Below are 12,438 nucleotides of genomic sequence, written 5' to 3' on the forward strand. Positions count from 1 at the left end.
ATCTGGGTAATAAAAAATTTAAAAAGAATGAGAAAAAAGACCTTTTTTTCTTTTTTTGTAGGAGCAGAAATAAGCTAGGAAACAGATTGCAACATAGACTGGTAACTTACTGATCACTCTTCAGGGCAGCTGGAAGTGGAATAAAGGCTATAGGAAGGGGAAGGCCAGCAGCCACCCCACGAACAAATAGATTAACGGCGGCTAGCATATGGGAAAACTGGGATCCAGATGCATAACCTCTTGATCATGCTATGTGGCAGAAATTTAAATGAGACGCAGAGACAGGAGACTTACTAGTTTGTGAAGACTGCAGTTATGCAAGTGCTGGGACAGTCTTTCATTCCAAGTTTCTCCTCACTTTGCCTTAAGCAGTTGGCCAGACATTGTCCACTGTGATCCTTTACACACATGTTGACATAAAAGATCATGCTGATAAGTAGGTGGTTGAGATAAATAGATTTGTAGTGCCATTAACAGACATATATTATACCATAACAGAGAATTGATTATTTATTCATACATAGAATAGTTCCCAATGGACTAAATGTTTAACAACCTACATGAAAAACAGGCTCAGTAAGATCAAAATATAAATGTTATAATTGATGTGGGAAAGTTTGGAGAGGGAGGAAAGTGTAACTTTCCAATGTATTTACTCATTAAAAAGTATATTTCCATAGCAAATGGAATACCAACAATGACATGCTGTCCTCAGTTTCAGAATTATTAATGAACGGATAGGCATGGCAGCAGGTTGACTTTAGTAGGGTACTGAAGGAGCCTTGTGGATTGCTCTAGAGGATGTTCTAGATGCTATTTTGTCCTGGCTTACTCTGCTGAATAATGCTGAGTATGTACGCCACTCCGTTACACTACTTACCACTGATGCTACAACCAGCATGCATTTCTGATGTTGTTTAGAAATTTACATTGAAAATCGGCCTAATTTGCTACTAACCTGCAGTATTGTTCACAAACCAGGAACATCTTATGTGTTACTTAGCTAAATTGCTGTTTCTGCCTTTTCATTCCTAAATAACAGCAGTCCAGCGAATGACAACTCGTACAACCAATGCTTGAGTGACTTCATTTAATATTCTTAAAATGTAATACCACTTCACATACAATTTAAAATACAGTGAAAAGATTGTTATCTTTTCATATACAAGGAACCAAATTTCAGCTTTGCAAGCACTCTGGACCTGCTATAGAAACACTCTAATAAAAGAGATGAACATTTCTTAATGATTTTAGACTGGTGATGACACATAATACTTCTAAATAGGAGTAACCCTTCTTTAAAGAATCTGAGGAGGAATTATTTCCAGCTGTCTGCAACTAGTAAATATATAAGAAAAAATCTCGACATATTAAATGTTGGTGACGATTAATAATAATCTGTCTTTAATGCAGTATCTTCAGTAGTATCAGAACTTCATATTTTCTATGAAGCGTTTGGTTCAATGGAGGCTCAACTTCTTGTGTTTTCAATCCCTCTAGTTTCAATACACCTTGTCTAATTTTTGTGCAAGGGCTTGGACTGAGATATATTCATATTCCTTATGTATGTCCTACAGCATTCATTTGCCAGATTCATAGTCTGCAGGGTTCTGCATCAGCAAGATTTTGCAGCACTCGTAGTGAGAGAAAGAACCTTCCCAACAATATTTGACATAGTGGTTTAATACACTCTAGATTTTTCTGAGGACTATAAGAAGATTTTTAGGAAATTTCAAAAGGTTTCCTCATCCTTCTGTTGAATGACAATCAAATATATCCATAGAGAATAAACAAGTTCTGGAGTTGTAGTATTAAATTCCCTCTTATATCCTTGGAGCTACACAAAAGCCATCTAGACACAGTCTGGATGACCAGCTCTAGATGACCCTTTGTGAGCATGGGGGGTGGACCACATGACCTCCAGAGGTCCCTTCCAACCTCAACGATTCTATGATCTCATAATTACTTGATGAAATAAATTAAGATGTGTGAATATACATTTCATGAGAACATTTTCTTATTTTTATTCATTAGATATGGTTATTTGAGACTACAAGTACATTACAGAGTACAGTCAGTGAGAGAAACATGGATTTTCTTCTAACTTGCATACCAGACTGAGCATTGTACTTTTCTGAGCTTTTAGCTGTAACTACATTTTGAAGGTGTACATTTTATTAGAGCTGGCATTCTTATGGCTTTTGGTACTCACAGGATACCATTTTTTGGCCTCTTTCTGTACAGTCGGACTTCTTGGATTTCTCATGCATCACTCCATCCTTTAGAAAAATATTTCTATTTCTGAACCACAGTTCAGTTGTTATTGCCCTCCTTATAGCTTCCATCTTAGTTTCAGCCATCTCCAGCCTTGAATATTCAAATGTTTGTGACCGTTTCCTGTCACGCTTTGAGTAGTATCTGAATTCCTTGAGGGGAGGCAGGATTTGTCATGGACTTCCCATGGGACTGTCATTTCACTCCCTCTTCCAATACTACTCAATTGCTTTAACACTGTTTGCGAGTGCAATATACAAATGATAAAGCAAAATTGTTCTTAATTCTGCAAATCAACAGTAATACATTAAGGCATCCAGTTCAAAACTCTTTTACTCATTGGCACATTCATAGGTTTTCAGGGATAAATGAGTGAAATGAAAATAGGAAAAGCCCACAGTATCTGTGAACTCTTCATAGGTTTTCATACCATGATTGTTGTTTTTTGGTTAAAACAGTGATGTTGTGACTCATTACACCACCTTCCCTGATCACACACACATTTGCTTAAAAATATTATATCTGCTAGGAACACTTGAAATTGCTCTATTTAGAAAATAAAACTTCTTCCCAGCTCTTTGAGCATGCAACATCATTCTTTGGGTAACCTGTTGCTTCTTTCCACATATGTATTCATCTGGACCATAGTTACTTGAAGGTAGCAATGAAAGCTATCCATATACCCGTGTAAGTTTATGGACTGAGTTACGCATTTCTTTTTTTCCTTTTCCTGCAGGGAATAAAATTCTTAACATAGATCAGCAAACAGTTTACAAAAGCTTTTATACAAAGTTTCATATATGAAAGAGCAAATGAAGGAAAGCACTCTTTTTTCCCCCCTCCAATCTTCTCACTTAAATCTAGATTTATCTGCATATAAATATATAGAACGTTTTCTGTAATTGCTTTCCTAGCACAGCAGATGACTTGTCAGTAGATAATAATATACTTAACACTTAAATAGTTCTTTCATATGTACTATTAGAAAGCATTTTACAAATATAGTCCCCGTAATGACCACTTTACAGCTAGAGAAAGAAGAGAAATATTAATTGATTTGTTACAAGCCAAGCAATGGATAAAAGCAGGATCAAACGTAGGACACTAAGATAAAATTCTTATGTGCTTTATGTCAACAAAAAGTTTGCTGTTCATTTTTATGAAGCAAAGATTTTATCCCAAGTGTCCTACTTTCTTGGACAGCTTAGCCTAGCACTCATTGCATCTACCTGCACTGGAGATAATTGACCTAACATAAGACGTTAACTCTTAATGTAATACCTTGATTTAAGTTTTTACCCTAGTATGGACTGCTGTGCTCATGGATGAGTTCCCTCTCGCTTCAACTATCTGCAATTAGAAGTTTACGCTTAAGCTAGTTTTCTGAGCTTCTTTTGTTGTCAGAGAAGAAAAGAGATGCAACTCCAGAATATGCGTCATTTCACCCATCTGAAGATAAAGAAGAATTATCAGTTTAAGCTGGCCCTCTTGTCAGAAGAAGCACTCCTGGAGTCTTTCCCTCTCTTCATGTATTCACTGCAAAATGTGAGATGCACTGTGTGGTGAGTAGATCTGAGTTAAAACCAATCTGGGGGAAAAATGGTTAGTTTTCAGCCAGATCAGCTCCCTGAAACAATTTACCACATAGTTGTACAAATGCTGGTATCAGCACGAGACAAATCTGTGCAGGACGGGGCATAAGGTGGTGTGAGTAAAAGTAGTGCAGGACTGCTTTCTTTCCCTAGTAGCACCAGGTTAAAGGATCTATTGAATTCTAGTCTTAGCCGTCTGTGCTGGTTTTGGTTGGGATACAGTTAATTTTCGTCATAGTAACTAGGATGGGGCTGTGTTTTGGTTTTGTGACCAGAACAGTGTTGATAACACAGGGATGTTTTCTTTACTGCTGAGCAGTGCTGACACAGAGCCAAGGCCTTTTCTACCTCTCACGCCACTCCACCAGCGAGGAGGCTGGGGGCACACAAGAATTTGGGAGGGAACACAGCTGGGACAGCTGACCCCAACTGACCAAAGGGATATCCCATACCATATGATGGCATTGGGCTCGGCAATGTAAAGCTGGGAGAAGAAGGAAGGGGGGGATGTTCAGAGTGATCGCATCTGTTTTCCCAAGCAACTGTTATGCATGATGGAGTCCTGCTTCCCTGGGGATGGCTGAACACCTGCCTGTCCATGGGAAGTAGTGAATGAATTCCTTGGTTTGTTTTGCTTGGGTACGCACCTTTTGCTTTACTTATTGAACTGTCTTTATCTCAGCCCATGAGTTTTCTCACCTTTACTCTTCTGATTCTCTCCCCTATCCCACTGGAGGGGAGTGAGCAAGTGGCTGCATGGTGCTTTCATTGCTGGCTGGGGTTAAACCATGACACCACCTACAATATTAAGCAAGATTAATCTCATCTAGACTTCATGTGCAGTCAGCGCTGCCTGGCATTAACCTTATTGGCTGAAATTAATGTGATAACAGTATGACAATGAGGCTTTTTTAAACTCCACCTCCATGAAGGAATCTGATGTGGTTAAATAACAGTTAGAGAAATACTGTTATTGGAAGCGGAAATGCTGGGTTCTATGTTTATTTGTAATATCTTACACATGAAAAGGTTATTCGCTTCCAGGCATTCTAATTATTAAAATTTAAAGAAATATAAAATTGAGAAAGACTGAACAGGTTCACCTCATCCTCTGATTTTATATTTGATCTAGTTACAATTCTCTTAGATACTTATTTATTTTAGTGAGAAGGCAAGCCCAAAAGGATTAAACCTTGCCTGCAGCTTTGTTTTTGTGCAAAAGTCAATTATGGCTGGCTAAATATCCCTGAGGTAAACATGTGTGAGGTTGATAATGTAGTTAGAATAGCAACAGCCGTTGTAAAGGAGACACTGGTGTTCACAGAGTTAACACATTCTATATTGCTATCGTGCAAAAAATTACAGACACTTCCAGTCAGGGAACATCAATCAATTTTTGTTAACTTTCAGGATTTTTTTCTTCCTGATGGAGCTAATATTACCTCTAAGTATTATGTGTGCTGCATCTGTAAATTTCATTCCATTTGCTTAAGGAATCCTTCTGTATGAAAGATGTGATTTGAAAAACTACGTTATTTACGTGGTGCCACTGGATTGATTGTAGAATGGGTCAAATTCTTCCATCCTTAATGAGGAAAATATTGACTAATGGCTTAGGTGAATATTATCTGAATTCAATGAATTTTTAAGTCTCTTGTATTAAGTATTCAGAGGAGCAGAAACTGGTTCATAGCTTTTCCTCCTATAAGTGCACTTAACAAGCCATGCTCATGCTTACTATTTCCTTCTATATTTTGCCAATCGAAATGATGCAGCTTCAATAGACAGTGCTACAAACATCAAATATCATGACATTATGCAACCCCATAGTACAATAATTCACCTGGGATTTGCGAATTCCTCACAACTAGAGAAAGGAACTGAAAGTATGTTCCCACAGACTAGCTGACTACTGATGTTGGATAAAGGGAGGCAGAAGATGCAGTACCAACTTCTACCAGTCTTCCAACTATATTTTGGAGATAAGACTGATTTTACTCAGGCAAAAAGACCATGGCATGCAATCAGAAAGAGAAAGAATAGCATTACTTCGTCCCTAGAGTGTGGTGGGGCACACCTCTGCAGCATCAGCCAGCTTGAAGTGACTCCTAAGTAGGACATTGACCCAACAAATCCCAGCATGGGATCGCAGGCTTTTTTCATGCATTGTTTAGGAGCCTAGTGCCAAACTTTGGTCTATGACTTTCCATGAGTGGTAAGGTACCTAATGCCTTTGCCCCTGTAGTCCTAATGTAATTCGTTGCCTGGTCTGTAAAATGGAAATAGTTTTATCTCTTGGGATGTTGGCAATAGAGATTGCAAGACACTCAAATATTGGCATAAGCCATGGTTAAAATAAACAAACATTGACAGATAGCAAAAAGGTGAAGAAAAAACTTGGATTTTAAAATATTTTTGGCTGTATTATATCCATTTTTTTGAAATGGTTAGCTGGGAAAAGAACCATTGAAAGTAACAGGGATAGAAAATTTTACAGATGATACTATTTTTATTTCTTGGCAATTGATGAAATACCATCCTTCAGGAAATAACCTGATTACCACAAAGTGCGAGAGGATTCGTTCCCTCTATCTTCTTGAGGTATTTTGCATTTATACCAGACTGTTGTGTGTTCTAAGTAGTAATTTTCCCGGATCTTCCTTTTGCTTTCCTCTCCCCTCTGCCCTTCCAGAATGGTTATGGTAAACGAAAAGGAAATTGGTGACCATTAAAAAAGATATTTGGCCACATATGTTGATTTCACAACATATGGAAAATAGTATGTTCCCTCTCCAATGTGGTCTTACTGCCTAACAGTCTGTTACTAATTAAAAAATAAAATGCAAAATAGCAACAAAAATTGAAAGGCAACAATCTTTTAAGTTATTTAGGTGCAAAACCCCTGCAAAAACTATTTCAATGAGAAGTAGGAACTAAGGTGTTTGTGAGGATCTAGGCTATAGAGTTCATTTTCCACTAAATTACACTATTGTGTTTGTATTGACATCAGTATATTTTACCCATTTAATGGAGTACAAAAGCCCAATTTATCAATTTTCCTCTCGGATGACATTATTCCCATTACGGTGGAATATATTTATACCTCTTCATTCAAAGCTCTTTCAGTTCTATGACCAAAACATGATGAGCACAGGACAATGAGTATCGAAGTACTCTCAACTAATTTTGGGATCTAAGAGCATAAAGACTTGCTGTGAAGAGTTGAAATCCACATCAGTGGAAGAAAGTTGAATGTGTTGGACTCTGAAATATATTATAAAGGTGGAATAAAACAATCCTGTAGCATTATGGAAGATTGCATTTAGAAAAATTTAAGGATGCATAATCAAGAACACACATGTTGGAAGATGCCAGAAGTCCGCAATCTTAATATGACCCCTTTCAAATTATGTCATGTGAAAGTGTCTTTAATTACAAGATCTCATAAAAGTTTTGTCACAGTCCCTGCCTAATTTAACACCCTGAATGTCTGACACAGACAACATGAGTAGTAATTTGATACTTACTTTAATTTTCTTTTTTTGAGATGCAACCCTCCCTTCTGCTTCCTTTGCAAGATTCAAACCTAATCCTGAATGTAGAAATACTGTTCTTGTCAGTGTAGAAATACTTCCTATGGTACTCATGCCTAGTGTCCTAGTTCTTCTTAGCTGTTTATTAACTTAACTTCAGTGTGTTCCTTTGTTAAAGGATGTCATTATCCCTGTTTACAGATGGAAGAACTAATGTAAAGAAAGAATATTGTTAAGATTTCCAAACATGCCTAAAACAAGGTAAGACGTGGAGGTTTTTTTAATAATTTGTATTAATAATGCAATTTCATAATTTTGTGAGCTGGTAGCAAAGGTCCCTTGGACTATGAGGAACAATCCTGAGTACTTATCTTATCTATAAAACAGATTCCATAGACCATGTGGGGCCATAAAATGAGGAGCATGCAGTCACCTAGGAGAAGTCTGATTCAAGGGTCTCTGTAATTGTACACTAACAGTGTAACAGAGAAACTCTGTAACAGAAGTAAAGGTAAAACTTAACTCTTCAAGGTAATGCATGCAGAATTATGTTTCTTTCTTTGCAGTTCCTTGTCACACTTATTACACAGATTTCGTCTTCTGGAGTAGAGTGATGTGAGCGGGAATCTGATTCACCCCACAGCCCTTGAACTGGTAGAGGGCTGGCATTGAATGAAGTGGAGGTGCCACTGGTGGGGAAAAAAGTGTTAAATTTTTTTTTATATGAAATTCTTTTTTAATTCTTTATAATATAAGAATGTAATATCATGTGTTTTTTAAAAGTCTCTAAAAAAAGAGTGGTTCGTGTGGAATTGTTTTATCCAAAGCAGGCCATATGAACAGTGCCACAGCAAAAAAAAAACCCTATATGCAGATGCAGAAGAGAAACAAATGCAGCCGCATGACTGGGACTGGTAGATGGTCTTCAGTGGGCTTCATAGATAATTGTTAGTAGTAGGATGATGTTTGTAACTCTTCTAACTTGGTTATTTCAGGCTGCTCATGTCTTTCTTTAGCCACTCTGCCCCCAGCATTAAAATGAAAACCCAGGTGTCATCCCACACCAGCTCTGCCTAAAATATCACATATCAGTCTTGATAATACCTTTATTTCATGTGCTTGTATTTTTGTGGTATGAAATAGAATAGACTAAAAGATCGTACCTGGATTGTTGCATTTCAGTACTTTCAATACAAATCCCTAAATAAAAAAAGTCCACAAACTGAAAAGAATTCCAATATCTCATCTTTTCCTTTGTTTATTCATGTTGGTTATAAAATTGAACCTTTTTTTTGTAAAAACGCGTTCTTGTCAGTGAAAATAATGCAACTTTTCCATTATGACATGTGTTCATTCAGGGTGTTTAAAGTGATTTGTGCATAGTTTAACTCCTTTTGAGAAGTTAATGCTGAGCTACACTCATAACAGGTGTTCCAGATCACTTATGTTATTTGATATGGGTATAAAAACGTATTGCATCTTCTGCCATTACCTGCTAGGAGAACTGATAGTAGCTGATAAATATGCAGATATTAAATGCAATTCCTTTAATGGAATTAAAATATTTCTGTTAGAAGCATAAAGACTTGTGATTTTCATGCAAGTAAATGTAATAAGGATGTCTTCTTTTTTCCCCCCCAAATGTCCGTGCCTGTAACGTACCATAAGGGATGAACTGCTGTTTTAACAACCTAGGGGGTTGCTTCTGGTAGCGGTTGCCCTTGGTGAAAAATGTATTTGTAAAGGATCTGGATGACCTTGTACTTTTGAGCCAGACTGGTGCTATTAGTATGTGATTTTGCTGAGAAACTCCCAAAGAGGCAGTTATATTATCTGTCACTACAAGTACAAGAGCACTATAGGAATATTGAAATCAGACATTGCATAAAAATAATACAAGTGGTACTTGCAATATCCTTGCATCAAAACTGCAAAGATTTCTACACTTTATTGATACCATAAGGTTTCAAACACACAAGTAGATTTTTTGTGCTCTCTTTCATTCAAGATAGCACGTGTGAATGCTGAGCTACAGCATAATACATGTTCCAGATCTCCTTGAAGGCACAAAGTACTGGCGTCCTTCCTTTTTCAGTTTGTTGTCCCCTTAAATCACTGGCCTATTAGCTATGGAGGAGTACATAGGAAAATAAAGAAAAAATAAGGATCTCAATCTCATCCCTAAGAAGTGGAAGTGTTCTTGAAATTCTGAAGTAGCCAATGGGCAGAGGAGGTAATTTCTCACCCAGATATACTAAAGAGAGGTTCCTGATGATTCATTACTTGTGATGTATCAGAAGCAGCAGTGACCTAAAGAATGAAGGCTGTCAGAAAAACCCAGAAATCTGGGTAATGCACTTTTCAGAGGGGAGTTTTAGGCACAACGAAACTGGAGCTGGAGTCTTATTGCTATTTGCTTCCATATTAAAAAAAAGAAAATTAAAAAAACCCCACTAATTCCTAAATAATCAGAAAGACTGAGATATAATGGGTGTGAATTTTGTTAAGGCGCAGGCTATGAAAGGCATAAACTCACCTGAGATTTTATTCTATAAAATGATAATTTGGGATTGTCCCCCTTTCTGTGATGCATCTGTTACTGACAGGAGCAGGAGTCCAGAGTAGAAAGGACCATAATACTCTGGAATGGAAAGGATCAAAGAGGAGAAGTATGTAATGTTTCAAGTGGTCACTGGCATTATAAGGCAGTAGTTGTCAACTAACTTGGATATATCTTATTAAAAAAAAAAACAAAACATAAAAACCCCCATACATCTAAGTTAAAGACAAAAAACATACAAACAAAAAAAACCCCAACCTGTACAGCTGTTTGCAAGTTTCAACTCTATTCAGTTCAATTTCCTTTTGGATTTTTACATTCATTCTGGATACTCTCAGGACTGAGCTTTCGCTCTGGCTATATTCCTGTTTCAGTTAACATGCATGCATGTCCGTGTAGAAGGTCTAACCTTATGCGCATTCAAACAATATTTTAATGCCTTTCTGAAACTGTGGTGGGAATTTCTCCTTCCTAAATCATGCATCTTTACAACAGCTGAAGCAAAAGACTTATATTTTTTATTCTTAAAGTCCTTTGCACCAAAGTATTCAGTATTTTGTGTAGGGAAAGATATAAACCAAAAAAAAGCTAGGAGAATCAGTCACCTCACCTTTTATATATAAGCTGAACTTTCCGTTTGCTTTCTATTTGTAGGTGGGAACGTATTTAAGCTGCTATGCAAGTGCCTTTTGGAAAGTCAGCAAAGGCTATTATCGATTGCATCCTGGGCTTCCAGGGTTCCTGTATTAGTAAAGTCTACCAAATATGATCCTACAGGGTGCCGCTACTTTGGCCTTGATCTACTAGTGCACTTAAGCATATTGGTGGGATCTATTCACCAACAGTACTTATATGCCAATGCACTAAGTTTTCTGTAATTATGAGCTACAGTTGGCAGGGTGAGAGAGCAATGTGAAGAAGCAGTTAGAACCCAGTATCACACTCGGAGTTGGGAAAAGAAGCCTTCAGGATTTTTTTTTAAACAATCTGAGAGTTGTTTTGAAATTTGCACTTACAATACAGTCCAAAATCTGGAAGGATGAGGAATAGCTTTCATGAAGGGAAATGAGTATTTAAGGAGAATTTGCTTATTTATTTTTCAATGTTAATGGCTTTCAATTTTCTGTTATTGTAGACTGCATTGCTGAGTTGGATCAAGTGGTTTGCATAGGAATATAAGTGTCATTCTCCTCCTTTTATATTGGCACAGAGAGCTGAGATGACTTGACCAGGCTCACTTAACAGATCACGGCATACTCAGGCTTTGAATCCTAAAAAACCACAAGTGATTAATAGTTCTCATGACAAACGTGTGTGTTGGGCTTGCATGGCAAGGTTTTGGTATCAGGGGGTCTACAGAGGTGGCTATGTGAGAAGCTGCTAGAAGCTTCCCCCATGTCCAATAGAGCCAATGCCAGCCGGCTCCAAGGCTGACCTTCCACTGGCCAAGGCCGAGCCCATCAGCGATGGTAGCACCTATGGGATAACATATTTAAGAAGTGGAGGAAAAAACTGTGCAACAGGAGCCGGACAGAGGAGTGAGAATATGTGAGAGGAGCACCTCTGCAGACACCAAGGTCACTGAAGAAGGAGGGGGAGGAGGTGCTGCAGGTGCCTGAGCAGAGATTCCCCTGCAGCCCATGGTGAAGACCATGGTGAGGCAGGCTGTGCCCCTGCAGCCCATGGAGGCCCACGGTGGCACAGATATCCACCTGCAGCCTGTGGAGGACCCCACGCCAGAGGAGGTGGATGCCCAAAGGAGGCTGTGACTCCATGGGAAGCCTATGCTGGAGCAGGACCTGTGGCTCCATGGAGAGAGGACCCCACACTGGAGCAGGTTTGCTGGCAGGACTTGTGACCCCGTGGGGCAGCCACATCGGAGCAGTCTGTTCCTGAAGGACTGCGCCCCGTGGGAGGGACTCACACTGGAGCAGTTTGTGAGGAACTGCAGCCCGTGGAAAGGGCTCAGGTTGGAGAAGTTCATAAAGGACTATCTATCATGGGAGGGACCCCACGCTGGAGCAGGGGGAGAGTGTGAGGAGCCCTCCCTCTGAGGAGGAAAGAGCAGCAGAGACAATGTGTGATGAAATGACCGCAAGCCTCATTCCCTGACCCTCTGCACTGCTTGGTGGAGGTGGTAGAGAAATTGGGAGTGAAGTTAAGCCCAGGAAGTAGGGAGGGGTGGGGCAAAGTTTTTTAATAGTTCTTATTTCTTATTACCCTACTCTGATTTGGTTGTTAATAAATTAAGCTAATTTCCCCAAGTCAGGTTTGTTTTGCCCACAACGGTAACAGTTGAGTGATCTTTCCCTGTCCTTGACCCACAAGCCTTTCATTATATTTCCTCTCCCCTGTCCAGTTAGGGAGGAGGAGTGATAGACTGGCTTTGGTGGGCACCTGGTGTCCAGCCATGGTCAACCCACCACAACATGTTATGAAAGAAGGAGGCATTCAGTGATGCATTTTATAGGGGACCCAA

At 38.8% G+C, this 12,438-nt stretch overlaps 1 long non-coding RNA gene across 1 annotated transcript in view; it reads left to right on the forward strand.

Annotated features, from left to right (window-relative positions):
• Positions 1–7,007: 7,007 nt before the first annotated feature.
• The window catches only part of LOC142055725 (uncharacterized), a 35,197-nt gene continuing 29,766 nt past the window's right edge, over positions 7,008–12,438 (forward strand). Inside the window, exon 1 of the long non-coding RNA XR_012660010.1 lies at positions 7,008–7,660. This is a non-coding gene — a long non-coding RNA (uncharacterized LOC142055725). The remainder of the gene's footprint in view (positions 7,661–12,438) is intronic.

Source organism: Phalacrocorax aristotelis, chromosome 3 (assembly GCF_949628215.1).
Source record: "Phalacrocorax aristotelis chromosome 3, bGulAri2.1, whole genome shotgun sequence".
NCBI classification, from domain to species: Eukaryota; Metazoa; Chordata; class Aves; order Suliformes; family Phalacrocoracidae; genus Phalacrocorax; species Phalacrocorax aristotelis.